This window comes from Bubalus bubalis, chromosome 2, assembly GCF_019923935.1.
Source record: "Bubalus bubalis isolate 160015118507 breed Murrah chromosome 2, NDDB_SH_1, whole genome shotgun sequence".
Taxonomy (NCBI): Eukaryota; Metazoa; Chordata; class Mammalia; order Artiodactyla; family Bovidae; genus Bubalus; species Bubalus bubalis.
This window is the reverse complement of record NC_059158.1, coordinates 22,298,771-22,311,846: the sequence shown is the minus strand read 5'-3', so window position 1 is coordinate 22,311,846 and position 13,076 is coordinate 22,298,771. Positions and strand designations below refer to the sequence as shown.

The 13,076-nt window shown below is 40.3% G+C and overlaps 2 non-coding genes across 2 annotated transcripts; both read left to right on the top strand.

Annotated features, from left to right (window-relative positions):
* The first annotated feature begins 1,593 nt into the window (after positions 1-1,593).
* TRNAA-CGC lies at positions 1,594-1,665 on the top strand. The gene has a single exon. It is a non-coding gene; the product is annotated as a tRNA-Ala (tRNA).
* A 9,450-nt stretch (positions 1,666-11,115) lies between these two features.
* Positions 11,116-11,188, top strand: TRNAF-GAA. Its single transcript has one exon. It is a non-coding gene; the product is annotated as a tRNA-Phe (tRNA).
* Positions 11,189-13,076: the final 1,888 nt, after the last annotated feature.

Sequence of the window (13,076 nt, the reverse complement as noted above, 5' to 3'; positions counted from 1 at the left end):
TGGACTGCAAGGAGATCCAACCCCAATCCTAAAGGAAATCAGTCCTAAATATTCATTGGAAGGACTGATGCTGAAGCTGAAACTCTAATACTTAACTACCCGATGCAAAGAACTGACTCATTGGGAAAGGCCCTGATGCTGGAAAAGATTGAAGGCAGGAAGAAAAGGGGATGACAGAGAATGAGATGGTTGAATGGCATCACCAACTTGATGGTCATGAGTTTGAGCAAGCTCCAGGAGTTGGTGATGGACAGGGAAGCCTGGCATGCTGCAGTCCATGGGGTCACAAAGAGTCCGATACGACTGAGCAACTGAACTGAACTGAAGCACAGGAATTCATCAAGTTGCAAAAGGCAAATAGACTAAACATGTAAAAGAATATCATGAATTTTCACCACTGGTTTTATTTATTATATTAGGGCTAAGGTCCAAATGGAATATTTTCCCCCTTTTCAATCGTAGACTTCTCCAACGAAATTCACCTCTGTAATTTAAGGGAGAAGAGGACTGAGTGGAAAAGTCAGGAACTTAGTATGAGAAAACCATAGGAAATATAGGGTAGAAATTTCAAAAGATTATATGCAATACAATAAAAGTAACATGTGGTTAATGCAGGATACACAGCCTGGTCCAGTTGGAGTATTACTCAGCCATTAAAAAGAATACATTTGAATTAGTTCTAATGAGGTGGATGAAACTTGAGCCTATTATACAGAGTGAAGTAAGCCAGAAAGAAAAACACCAATACAGTATACTAACGCATATATATGGAATTTAGAAAGATGGTAACAATAACCCTGTATGTGAGACAGCAAAAGAGACACAGATGTATAGAACAGTCTTTTGGAGTCTGTAGGAGAGGGAGAGGGTTGGATGATTTGGGAGAATGGCATTGAAACATGTATAATATCATATATGAAACAAATCGCCAGTTTTTAAGACTCCTTACTTTCACTGCCAAGGACGCAAAAGAACAACTAACTTCTCTTTTGCTTTTCTTCCTATTTCTTGAGTGATGGGGCTCTCTTTTATGTGCCTCCCACTTTGTTTCTTGCTCTGTAAATCCAGTAGGTCTCTCCAACCTGTGTCTTACAACCTACTAACTTGCTTTTAAAATTCCACACTTCTTTCCATCCCTGAATCTGCCCGTTTAATTTATACCTTGAGCACTATTCTCCTAGACCATTCTATAAACCTTCTTAGTTGCCTTCAGGATGTAACAAAAATGAATCGAGTGTTGGAAATAAATCGCTGAACGAATTGATGGTGATTTTTATTTTCACCTGGGGTTTCCCATTAAAATCTTGTCCTTAACATTCCTGTAAAGCAAACATCAAATAGCAATAAGTGTTTTATCTAAGGAAAACTCGGTCAATTTTCTGACACTTTTTCAGTATTTTTTGTTCCACTTCAAGGTTTATTTGCTAAAGAATCAGCATCCTTCACAACTCCCTGACTTCCTTTGTCTTAAAGAAGTCGTAAATCCTGCTGCAACACATAATACTGCTAAAACAACAAACACCAGATGGGAAGAGGCCCACAGAATGTAGTGAGGTATTTCCAGAAGAACCCTCACAGACAGTGACTCAGGGAGGGGGTGTAGCTCAGTGGTAGAGCGCGTGCTTCGCATGTACGAGGCCCCGGGTTCAATCCCCGGCACCTCCAGCTGTGACTTGAGTTGTATTTTCTTCTTTTACTTATTGCCTGCTCACAAGAACCTAAGACATTCGTTTCAGTGGTGCACTCTTTAGACTTCATGACCCTCAAAACCCGTCAAGATAGCTGGCAGAGTACAAGTCTATTAGTATCCGACAGAGGCCATAACAAGTTAGCATAAACCTGGTGGCTTAAAACGACAGAAATTTGTTCTTTTACCTTTCTGGAGGCCAGAAATCCAAAGTTAGTATCACTAGACAGACATCAGGGTGTTGGCAGAGTGGTGCTCCCTCCAAAGGCTCTGGGGGGTGTGTGTCCAGTCTTGCCTCTTTCAACTTCTGGTGGCTGGTGGCATTCCTTAGCCTGTGGCGGCCTTACTCCAATCTCTGCCACCGTGGTCACACTGCCTTCTCCTCTCTGTATGTGAAATCCCTCTGTCCCTCTCTTTTAAAGACACTTGTGAGTACATCAGGCCTAACTGTATAATCCAAAGTAATCTCCCCATTTTAAGATCAATAAGGAAATATTGGACTTAAACTACACATCAGATCAGATGAACGTAACAGACATATGCAGAACATTTCATCCAATACCCCTGGAATACACATTCTTCTCAAGCATACATGGAATGCTCACCATGATAGATAATGTGTTAGGTCACAAAACAAGTCTTAACAAATTTAATATAATTGAAATTACTCTAACTTTCTTTTCCAACCACAATGATATGACAATCCATAACAGTAGGAAAGCCAGACATATCACAAATGTTTTTGTTGTTTAGTTGCTAAGTCATGTCCAACTCTTGTGACCCCATGAACTGTAGCCTGGCAGGCTCCTCTGTTCATGAGATTTCTCAGGCAATAATAACTGGAGTGGGTTGCCATTTCCTTCTCCATGTAAATGGTGATTTAAAAACTTCATTATTTCCCCTGCATTTATTAGTTGGCATACCACTGTAAAGAAAAAATTTCCTTCTTCCACATTTATTCATTTAAGTATCCAAGGATTGTAATCATTTATTGTCATTATTCATCTCAAAGTGCCCCTGATCTGACCAGTGAGAGGCCCTTCAGATTGGTTTCTGGATCCTTTTGAATTATCTTCATGATTTTTGAGCACTTATATTATAGTATGGAAAGGCATCTTCAGTTCAGTTCAGTTCAGTCGCTCAGTCGTGTCCGACTCTTTGCAACCCCATGAATTGCAGCACTCCAGGCCTCCCTGTCCATCACCAACTCCTGGAGTTCACTCAGACTCATGTCCATCGAGTCAGTGATGCCATCCAGCCATCTCATCCTCTGTCATCCCCTTTTCCTCCTGCCCCCAATCCCTCCCAGCATCAGAATCTTTTCCAATGAGTCAACTCTTCACATGAGGTGGCCAAAGTACTGGAGTTTCAGCTTTAGCGTCATTATTCCTTCCAAAGAAATCCCAGGGCTGATCTCCTTCAGAATGGACTGGTTGGATCTCCTTGCAGTCCAAGGGACTCTCAGGAGTCTTCTCCAACACCACAGTTCAAAAGCATCAATTCTTCGGCGTTCAGCTTTCTTCACAGTCCAACTCTCACATCCATACATGACCACTGGAAAAACCATAGCCTTGACTAGACGGACCTTTGTTGGAAAAGTAATGTCTCTGCTTTTCAATACGCTATCTAGGTTGGTTATAACTTTTCTTCCAAGGAGTAAGCATCTTTTAATTTCATGGCTGCAGTCACCATCTGCATTGATTTTGAAGCCCAAAAAATAAAGGCATCTTAGGTACATCTTATACTATCTCTGGTCCAGTCCTAGAGTCTGTGAATCCTACTGGTAGCTCTGTTTCCTTTTAGTGGGTATCAATATTCAAAAATCAAGATATTGGGCTAGCATTACTTACTGATACTTAGGTATTAGCTTTCCTAGCCCTATTAGACAGATCTAGAGGGAAAATGACAGATACACATACATACTTGCATGCACACACACATATACATTTCCTATCCAGTGCCAACAGTTACTTGTTACTTACCTCCTTCACCCCATAGTGAAAGCCCTGAATTTCAACAATATATGTATTCATTTCCCCAATCACACAAAGGTAAATTCACACATACCAAATAAAAGTAAAATTCATACAAAATATCAGAATTGACATACCCTTAACACTACAAACAATAACCCTTCTGCATAGAGGTTATGATTTGTTTGCTTTTTTTTCTTGTCTTTACAATTGAGATAAAGTACTGTGTAAAACATTTACTTGGATGTGTTCTCTATTTTTCTCTTGAATGAGGTTATATTATCCTTTTGAAATACAGTTAGATTTTTTCTATTCATATTCAATTTTGGAGTATTTTCACATGCACTTAAGTAAATTTTATTTTATTTTTTGGAGTATGTAATGTATCCAAGAGCCCAAAGAATACAGAGAATATTCAAAAAGATTGCAGGAGAATGTTCTGTCCCAGGACTCACCCAAGTGATTTGAATGAAAGTGCAATTCAGGCAATCTAATCTGATGGGAATCCAACTTTGAAGCAAGTTCCTCATAAGCTGACTGCAAATCAGAAACAGTGCCTTTCTTTCTATCATTAAGGTTTCTTTCTCCTGGAACAACCATGCCTGAGAGAGGATAAAGCTAAGAAGTTTAGAAATAGCAGAATTGAACTTAAGGTTGTTTTGTTTTGATAACTTGGTCTTCAGATGCAATGCTGGTCACTAGAAGGTATGAAAAGTCTTCTGAGAACTCATTGAGGACCTGAGGGTATGGCTCAGTTCTTAGCATGCATGAGACACTGGGTTCCATCCCCAGTACCCACATTTTCATATATTCTTCTTGCCCACGTACTCTAAGACCTCTTGCTTCCTGAAATATCTTTGTCACACTCAATCTTCTTGGCTATGGCATGTCTTTCTTAACCTTACAGAGGAAGGAATCGTGCCCATTCACTAAGGTTACCCATTGTTAGCTCTGTTATTGACCGAATCTCTCTAAGCATTCTCAGCAGTTGCCGCCACCAAAAAGTTATAAAAAGCAAGTAGCAGTTTTCCCAACCATCCAATTCCCACTTGTATGGAATCTGAAAGTATCAGCAAGTGGCGGTCTGTGTTGACCTAATGGATAGACCACCTGATTCCTTGTCAGAAAGTTAAGCACTCAAGTTCTTTTGTGGTTCTTTTATTCTAGCTCCTTCCTAACCCAGGTTGCAGGAGGCTGAAGAAGATTTCACTAAAATATTTCACTAGACTTCACTGCCAGTGGTTAACAACTTGATGCACTGGTGGTCACTTTTTCCATCAGAGACCCTCAAACTCTGGAGCTTACATAAAAGTTGTTTAACTACAAACAAATGATAAATGAGGAAAAGATAGCAGTCACCTCAGCAGAAATCTATAAAGGGAAATAGTGCTTTTCTGGGTATTCTAAGGGGCTTCCCCGGTGGCACTAGTGGTAAAGAACGCTTGCCAATGCAGGAGTCATAAGAGACACGGGTTTGATCCGATCCTCTGGAGGAAGGCATGGCTACCCGATTCCAGTATTCTTGCCTGGAGAAGCCCATAGACAGAGGAGCCTTGCCGGCTACAATCCATGGGGTTGCAAAGAGTCTGAAGAGACTTAGCACACACGGGTATTTTAGGGAAGTTTCCAGTCTGAAATGGCAAACGTTCTGAACTCCAGGGTCCAAGATCAATCCAGGGGAAAATTCATTTCTTTGCTTTCCACAGATAGATAATGAATTCTTGTACTCCCAATCCCAATACATCCATTTCAACCTCAATCTACTTACTCTCCAGGGACACCCTTCTTCCAAACTACTGAACAGTGCATATCTCCAGGTTAGAGCTGTTTGTACAGTTTCAGATTCTGGCCTCACAATGCCTAAGCAGAGATCCACAGGAGGATACACTTAAAAAAAATTTTTTTTTCAGCCACAAAAGGGAAAACCAGGCAAGAAATCTGTTAAATGTTCGGAAAGCAGTCTCTTTTTCCATCTACAGAAGCCAGGAAACCTGGAGATCTTCCATAATGCACCCTCTCCTTTTCTTAATCTCCAGAGGAAGCTATAACTGTCCATCAGTTGTCACAAGTCACCTGTACAGCCAATTTTGAGGTCATCCCCTTGGCCTGTGAAGGACTCCTCTATATTGCCTTTGTGCCTGTACAAGGAGTGAGGGGAGAGTGGTTTCCTCTGTAGGTATCACCCTTTGTTCTGTGACTGGCTTTCTGTAACCAAGGTCTTCAGTTCCTGTTCTGCTCTTCAGACTCCTTTGAGACTCCTTCTAGCATCATATAAGGAGTAAAGGAGCCTGTTGCAAATGTTAGGAAGAGTTTCTTCAGGAGAAAGATTTGGAAGTATGTGGAGCGAGCAACAGAAACTTTCTCATATTTTGCGTTTCAAGCAAAGCCTTAAGTAAGACGCTTCCTTGGATCTCAAAGCTGCAGCTGCCACCGCTCGACTGTCCCACAGCATCCAAGCGCGAAAACCGGGGCATCTGTGCAGCTTTCTAACTACCCATCCCAGCGGTTCCATGACTTTAAATGAAAACTCACCTCAAGTACGTCCCCAAGGCACTCCACTTGTCCATCCAACGATGCGAAGAGCTGCGAGGCACTCCCAAAGCCAAGATAGTCTTGGACTAGAGGAGCCAGATCCTTTTCTGCGACAAGCCTACATCCCTTGAGAGAACGCATCGCTCCTCTCATACCTGGACGAAGAGACGGAAAGATATGGAGCCTGGACCCCCAGACTCCCCTCAAATCCTAGTAATTTTGAGGATGCTTTTTCTCTGCCCACTTCCTTTCTGTCCCTTTTCTCCTTTTCTTCCTGCACTTCACCCCACCCCGCCTCTTCCTTCTGGGGTCAGCTGGGCTCCTCTCTTTTTTTTTCTCTCTCCTTCATTCTATGTGCTCCTCGATGGAATTTGCAGAGTAGTTTTGCACACTTATAGTCTCATTTCCACACATTTTAATCTCCATGTTGAGACACTCATGTGTAAATTTCCACATTGCATTCTAATTACTTTCCTTAAGTTTCCAGCTCAGCCTTTCCCCTGCATAAGCTGAGGCTTGGTCTGACTGGGGGCGAGGTGCACGGCTGGTGGTAGTGGGTAAAACCCTGGATTGGTAGAGGAATGCTGAGGGAGAAAGAATCTGTAAGAGAATCTAAAATATTTTTTAGAGGTAGCTGTCTAAAGACTTGTATCTGAATTTACACTCCCACCAAATTTTAGCTAAAGGCAAAAAGCTCAACTCTTTCTGAATCAGAGACTGATTTGAGAGCTTGTCCAGATATACACATTTTATTGCAGGCAGATTCTTTACCATTTGAGCTACCTGGGAAGCCCTACACATTTTATTAATTTTTATTAAAATTCACTTGGCAGGTGCCTCTCAGGTGCTGTCACTTCCTCATTCCAGAGATTATTATTTCTGAAATTCTGAAAGCCCCTGAAATTGTTTCTACTGTATTCAACAAAAGTAGTCCTATGTCCTGGCATTCTCCACTTTATATAAAAAGTTCCTCATGCTCTCAGATGGGTAGAAAACAATTCTTAGCCAGATACCAGTCTGCAGACCACAATTTGAAATTCAAATACTAATAAAGAGATAAGATGTACTGGAGGCAAAGAGGTATCCAAGGAGATCTTTTTTGTTCCTTCTCTTCTTTTTTTGTTATTTAAATTGAGGCTTAATTAATATAAACAAAAATGGATGAAATTTAATTATTCAGCCTCATGGGTTACATGCCATGTAACCAATAGCTCTGGCAAAGATAAATGATATTTCAACCCCCAGTAGCTTCCTTGTGACTCATCCCAATCAATACCACTCTCTAACTTCTATCACCATGGATTAGTTTTTTGTGTGTTTTGAAATAATATAAGTAGAATCATACAATATGTACTAATTTGAGTATGGATTTTTCATTCATTTTTTTAAAAGTTGGATACATCCATATTGTTGCTAGTATCAGTAGTTCTTTTTTCGTTGTTCGTAGTAATCCATTGTATGAATACTATGCATCAAAACTTTTAAATCCATTTTACTTTTGATGTATATTTAGACTGCTCCTAGTTTTGGTCTGAAATGTCTAATGTGGTCACTGGCATTCCTGTATATGTCTTTCAGGGAAAATACTCATGCATTTCTCTTGGGTATAAATGCAGTTGGGATTTTTTTTTATTGGGTGGGGGCATAGCTTATATGTACATTTAATTTTAGTCTGTATTTCCAAATAGTTTCCTAATGTGTGTGCACCAGTTTACACTCTCATCAGCAGTGTGAGAGTGATTATTCCAGTTGTTCCACATGCTCAGCAGCTCTTGATGTTATCAGTTCTCTTCAGTTCAGATCAGTCGCTCAGTTGTGTCCGACTCTTTGCGACCCCATGAATTGAAGCACGCCAGGCCTCCCTGTCCATCACCGGCTTCCGGAGTTCACTCAGACTCACGTCCATCGAGTCAGTGATGCCATCCAGCCATCTCATCCTCTGTTGTCCCCTTCTCCTCCTGCCCCCAATCCCTCCCAGCATCAGAGTCTTTTCCAATGAGTCAACTCATCGCATGAGGTGGCCAAAGAACTGGAATTTCAGCTTTAGCATCATTCCTTCCAAAGAAATCCCAGGGCTGATCTCCTTCAGAATGGACTGGTTGGATCTCCTTGCAGTCCAAGGGACTCTCAAGAGTCTTCTCCAAAACCACAGTTCAAAAGCATCAACTCTTCGGCACTCAGCCTTCTTCACAGTCCAACTCTCACATCCATACATGACCACAGGAAAAACCATAGACTTGACTAGATGAACCTTTTTTGGCAAAGTAATGTCTCTGCTTTTCAATATGCTATCCAGGTTGGTAATAACTTTTCTTCCAAGAAGTAAGCATCTTTTAATTTCATGGCTGCAGTCACCATCTGCAGTGATTTTGGAGCCCAAAAAAATAAAGTCTGACACTGTTTCCACTGTTTCCCTATCTATTTCCCATGAAGTGATGGGACCAGATGCCATGATCTTTGTTTTCTGAATGTTGAGCTTTAAGCCAACTTTTTCACTATCTTCTTTCACTTTCATCAAGAGGCTTTTTAGTTCCTCTTCACTTTCTGCCATAAGGGTGGTGTCATCTGCATATCTGAGGTTATTGATATTTCTCCCGGCAATCTTGATTCCAGCTTGTGCTTCTTGCAGCCCAGCGTTTCTCATGATGTACTCTGCATAGAAGTTAAATAAGCAGGGTGACAGTATACAGCCTTGATGTACTCCTTTTCCTATTTGGAACCAGTCTGTTGTTCCATGTCCAGTTCTAACTGTTGCTTCCTGACCTGCATACAGGTTTCTCAAGAGGCAGGTCAGGTGGTCTGGTATTCCCATCTCTTTCAGAATTTTCCACAGTTTATTGTAATCCACACAGTCAAAGGCTTTGGCATAGTCAACAAAGCAGAAATAGATGTTTTTCTGGAACTCTCTTGCTTTTTCCATGATCCAGCAGATGTTGGCAATTTGATCTCTGGTTCCTCTGCCTTTTCTAAAACCAGCTTGAACATCTGGAAGTTCATGGTTCACATATTGCTGAAGCCTGGCTTGAAGAATTTGAGCATTACTTTACTAGTGTGTGAGATGAGTGCAATTGTGTGGTAGTTTGAGCATTCTTTGGCATTGCCTTTCTTTGGGATTGGAATGAAAACGGACCTTTTCCAGTCCTGTGGCCACTGCTGAGTTTTCCAAATTTGCTGGCATATTGAGTGCAGCACTTTTATAGCATAATCTTTCAGGATTTGAAATAGCTCCACTGGAATTCTATCACTTCCACTAGCTTTGTCCATAGTGATGCTTTCTAAGGCCCACCTGACTTCACATTCCAGGACGTCTGGCTCTAGGTGAGTGATCACACCATCATGATTATCTTGGTCATGAAGATCTTTTTTGTACAGTCCTTCTGTGTATTATTGCCACCTCTTCTTAATATCTCCTGCTTCTGTTAGGTCCATACCATTTCTGGGCTTTATCGAGCCCATCTTTGCATGAAATGTTCCCTTGGTATCTCTAATTTTCTTGAACAGATCTCTAATCTTTCCCATTCTGTTGTTTTCCTCTATTTCTTTGCATTGATTGCTAAGGAAGGCTTTCTTATCTCTTCTTGCTATTCTTTGGAACTCTGCATTCAGATGCTTATATCTTAGGTAATTTATTTCAGTGAAGAGAAGTATTATTTCATTCGGTTTTTAAATTTACATTTCCCTCAGGGCATATTATGTTAGGCACCTTTTAAATTGCTTATTGGCTATTTTGGGTATCCTCTTTTTGTGACCTGCTGTTAATTTGTTCTTAATGAGATTTGTCTTTTTCTTAGTGTTTTGTAAAAGTTCTTCACAGATAATGTCTTTCCTTAAACATAAGCATTGAAATACCTTCTCTCAGACTGTAGTTCATCTTTTCTTAAGGAGGAGAGGAGCTGAAAATTTTTATAAGAATAGGAAAGAGAAAAGGAGAGAGGTTGAAGTCAGGGGAAAAGTTCCACTCGGAAATCTTTCCTGGTCGTTGCAGAAAAAATGCCTCCAGGTAGTTGGGGTTCCTGCTGGGGCGGGAACCTTAGAAAGAACTGATGGGATGAAATGTCTTAAGAGCAGAAACGGTATTATTTGGTTTGCTATCCTTCCATTTCTCCCAGGGTCGCAGCTTAAGAGGATATAATTTAAAGGTTTAAGAAATAGTGGGATTTGAGACAATGGCTTTTGTATCCGGCCAACTATCCAATCTTTGAAGACTTCCTCTGAAATATGATTACTATTTCAAAAAAGATCCTCAGGATCTTTCTGTTATGAGAGGTGTCGTTCAGGAGTGGTGTATCCTTTCTTTATGAGAGGCCTGGAAACCATACATATGCATCTTCTTTTCTCGTTTAAAAAACACGTTTTGCTTGCTCACACGGAAATAAACACATTATCCGACGGATTGCCTTTAAAAGTGATTCCGGTTTCTATTCTCTGGTCCCCGCACTAACTGGCCACGTGTCAGCATAAGGAAAGCCAGGAAAAGAGAGCAAATAAAAGAGAAGAATTGGCTCCTTCCGAATTTCTTCCATCCGAAGCAACAAGTCGGTCTCCACATTAACGTGCCCACTCTTTTAGCCTTGTCATTAAAGAGCAAGACAGAAAAAGAACTGAAAGATGAGTCGATAATTTCATTCTGAATTCCCTCAGTTTTCTGAGCAGTCTTTGAATTAGTGGAGTAGCCGAAAGAGATCAAGCAGAAATACATGAAGCTTTTTGTTTTTAATCTTTTTCTCTCCCTTTACTTCCCTCCTTTTCTATCAACCCATCCACTGTCTCCTAAAATTGGATCCTATTTTTAGACATGGATTTCAGGGGAGCCAGTATAAATGGGCGCGAATGAATGGGCGATATCGAACGAGGTAAATTTAGCCCTCACGACTGAAAACTCTGCTATTTTGGGGAAACAGCTAAGTACCTTCTCCGCAAGTGGCCGAAATAGCTCAGTTGGGAGAGCGTTAGACTGAAGATCTAAAGGTCCCTGGTTCGATCCCGGGTTTCGGCAAATTGGTTTTACTTTCGTGTAATTACGAACCTGTTATAATGAACCCGTTAGATATGTCTGTATCTGACAACGGTGTTTACGGCTTTTCGCAAATGCAATCAAAGAGTGTGTGTGTGTGTGTGTGTGTGTGTGTGTTTCGCTCCCTCAAATGCAATCAAAGAGTGTGTGTGTGTGTGTGTGTGTGTGTGTGTGTGTGTGTTTCGCTCCCTCAAATGCAATCAAAGAGTGTGTGTGTGTGTGTTTCGCTCCCTCAAATGCAATCAAAGAGTGTGTGTGTGTGTGTGTGTGTGTGTGTGTGTGTGTGTGTGTTTCGCTCCCTTTTGGTTGCTATTCCATTGAGGTATTTTATTTAAAGTTTTAAAACCCAGGAAATTATTTTCCTAGGAGCTAAGAAATTACAATATGCTACAACCTCTTGCACTTACAATTAATTTCTGCTTTGATGTGTGTGTGTCTAGGAGACAGGCCTACTAAAAGGCCTGGCAAAAGAATTAAACAATTTTGCTGAAAGGACATGACTCAGTTATGTGACTCCTGAAGGAATCCAAGAAGGAACAAAAAAACATCTTGAAAGCAAGATGTATGCCTGGGGATGGAAAACCATCAACAGACTGTTCTATCTTTGGCACCTGGGAGGCACATAAAGATTAACTGGGTCTGTCCTTGAGGCAGAAAAACAGGGATACAAAAATGTTAACTGCACAGGATTATCATTGAAGGCCACTTGGCCTGCTATGATCATATAAAGATGTACAAGCAAGTCTCAAAAAGTATAATAAAGCAGGCTTGAGGTCAGTTTGGGCACCTTCACCTCCTGGTGGTGTTGGTCCCCTGATCCCCACTGTAACTTTCTTGAGTGTTTCTCATTCTTTCGTCGCCTCGTGCTTTCAGGAACCTGTGCTGTCGAGCTGGACTGACATGTGTGTGATCTTTTTAATCACAAAAATTGGTGGTGGTGGGGGGGGAAGCTGTAGAAAAAGAACTACTACACTGTATAAATGTATATATGTGGAAGTGGTATACACAAGAAAAATTTTCCAATCAGAAAATGAGTTTTCATCTTGAGTCCACCCCCTTTTTAAACTGTTGGAATAGGAGCTTTGGTGAACATTCTCAAACTTTTAAACAATTACAAGACCATCGCAAGTTTTGTTTTTGACAAGACATTCCTTCAATCTTGCACCTCTATTTAGAATTTACACATCTTATTTCTATTTTATTATCTAGGAAAGAATGAAAATAAGCACTTCTTTAAGAATTATTCTGTTGAACTTTCACAAAGGGACCAAGAATACTGAAAAATGAAAGCAAATGGACAGTAAAGTCATCAAGACTCAGATACAAATACATTTTTTCCTTTTTATTTCAACTTTTTTCCCTTGAAGCTCTTTGTTATCTTTTATGTCATTTTGAATTATTTTCTTCTTTTTGAATTTCTGTTTCAGTTTCACAGTGTCTGTTTTCTACTAACAATTCTTGGACATTACATCAGAAGAAAATAATCAACAATATTTCAACATCAGAACTGCATCAAGTTGCAAATTGAAAATTGTTACAAACTTAGAAGCAATAGGGGGCCATATAGGGACATTCACTATACAGGAACTTGGTGTTAGAAACTATCCATTAGCTACCTATCCCTCCTCAGTTCAGAAGCTTGCATTTTATCTCATAAAGAAACATGTGATTGGACAAACAGCATCATTGAGTATTTTAGTGCCTAATTCAGTAATGATCCCTTTATATTCTATTGAAGTGAGAGGTCTTGGGTAATTCACAAAACATAATTAGTTTTCCATTCAGTATCTTAAAAATAAGGCTAATAGTGTCTATGTCAAAAAGACTACTATAACTATCAAAGGAAATCATGCAAGTAAATGCTTTGTGT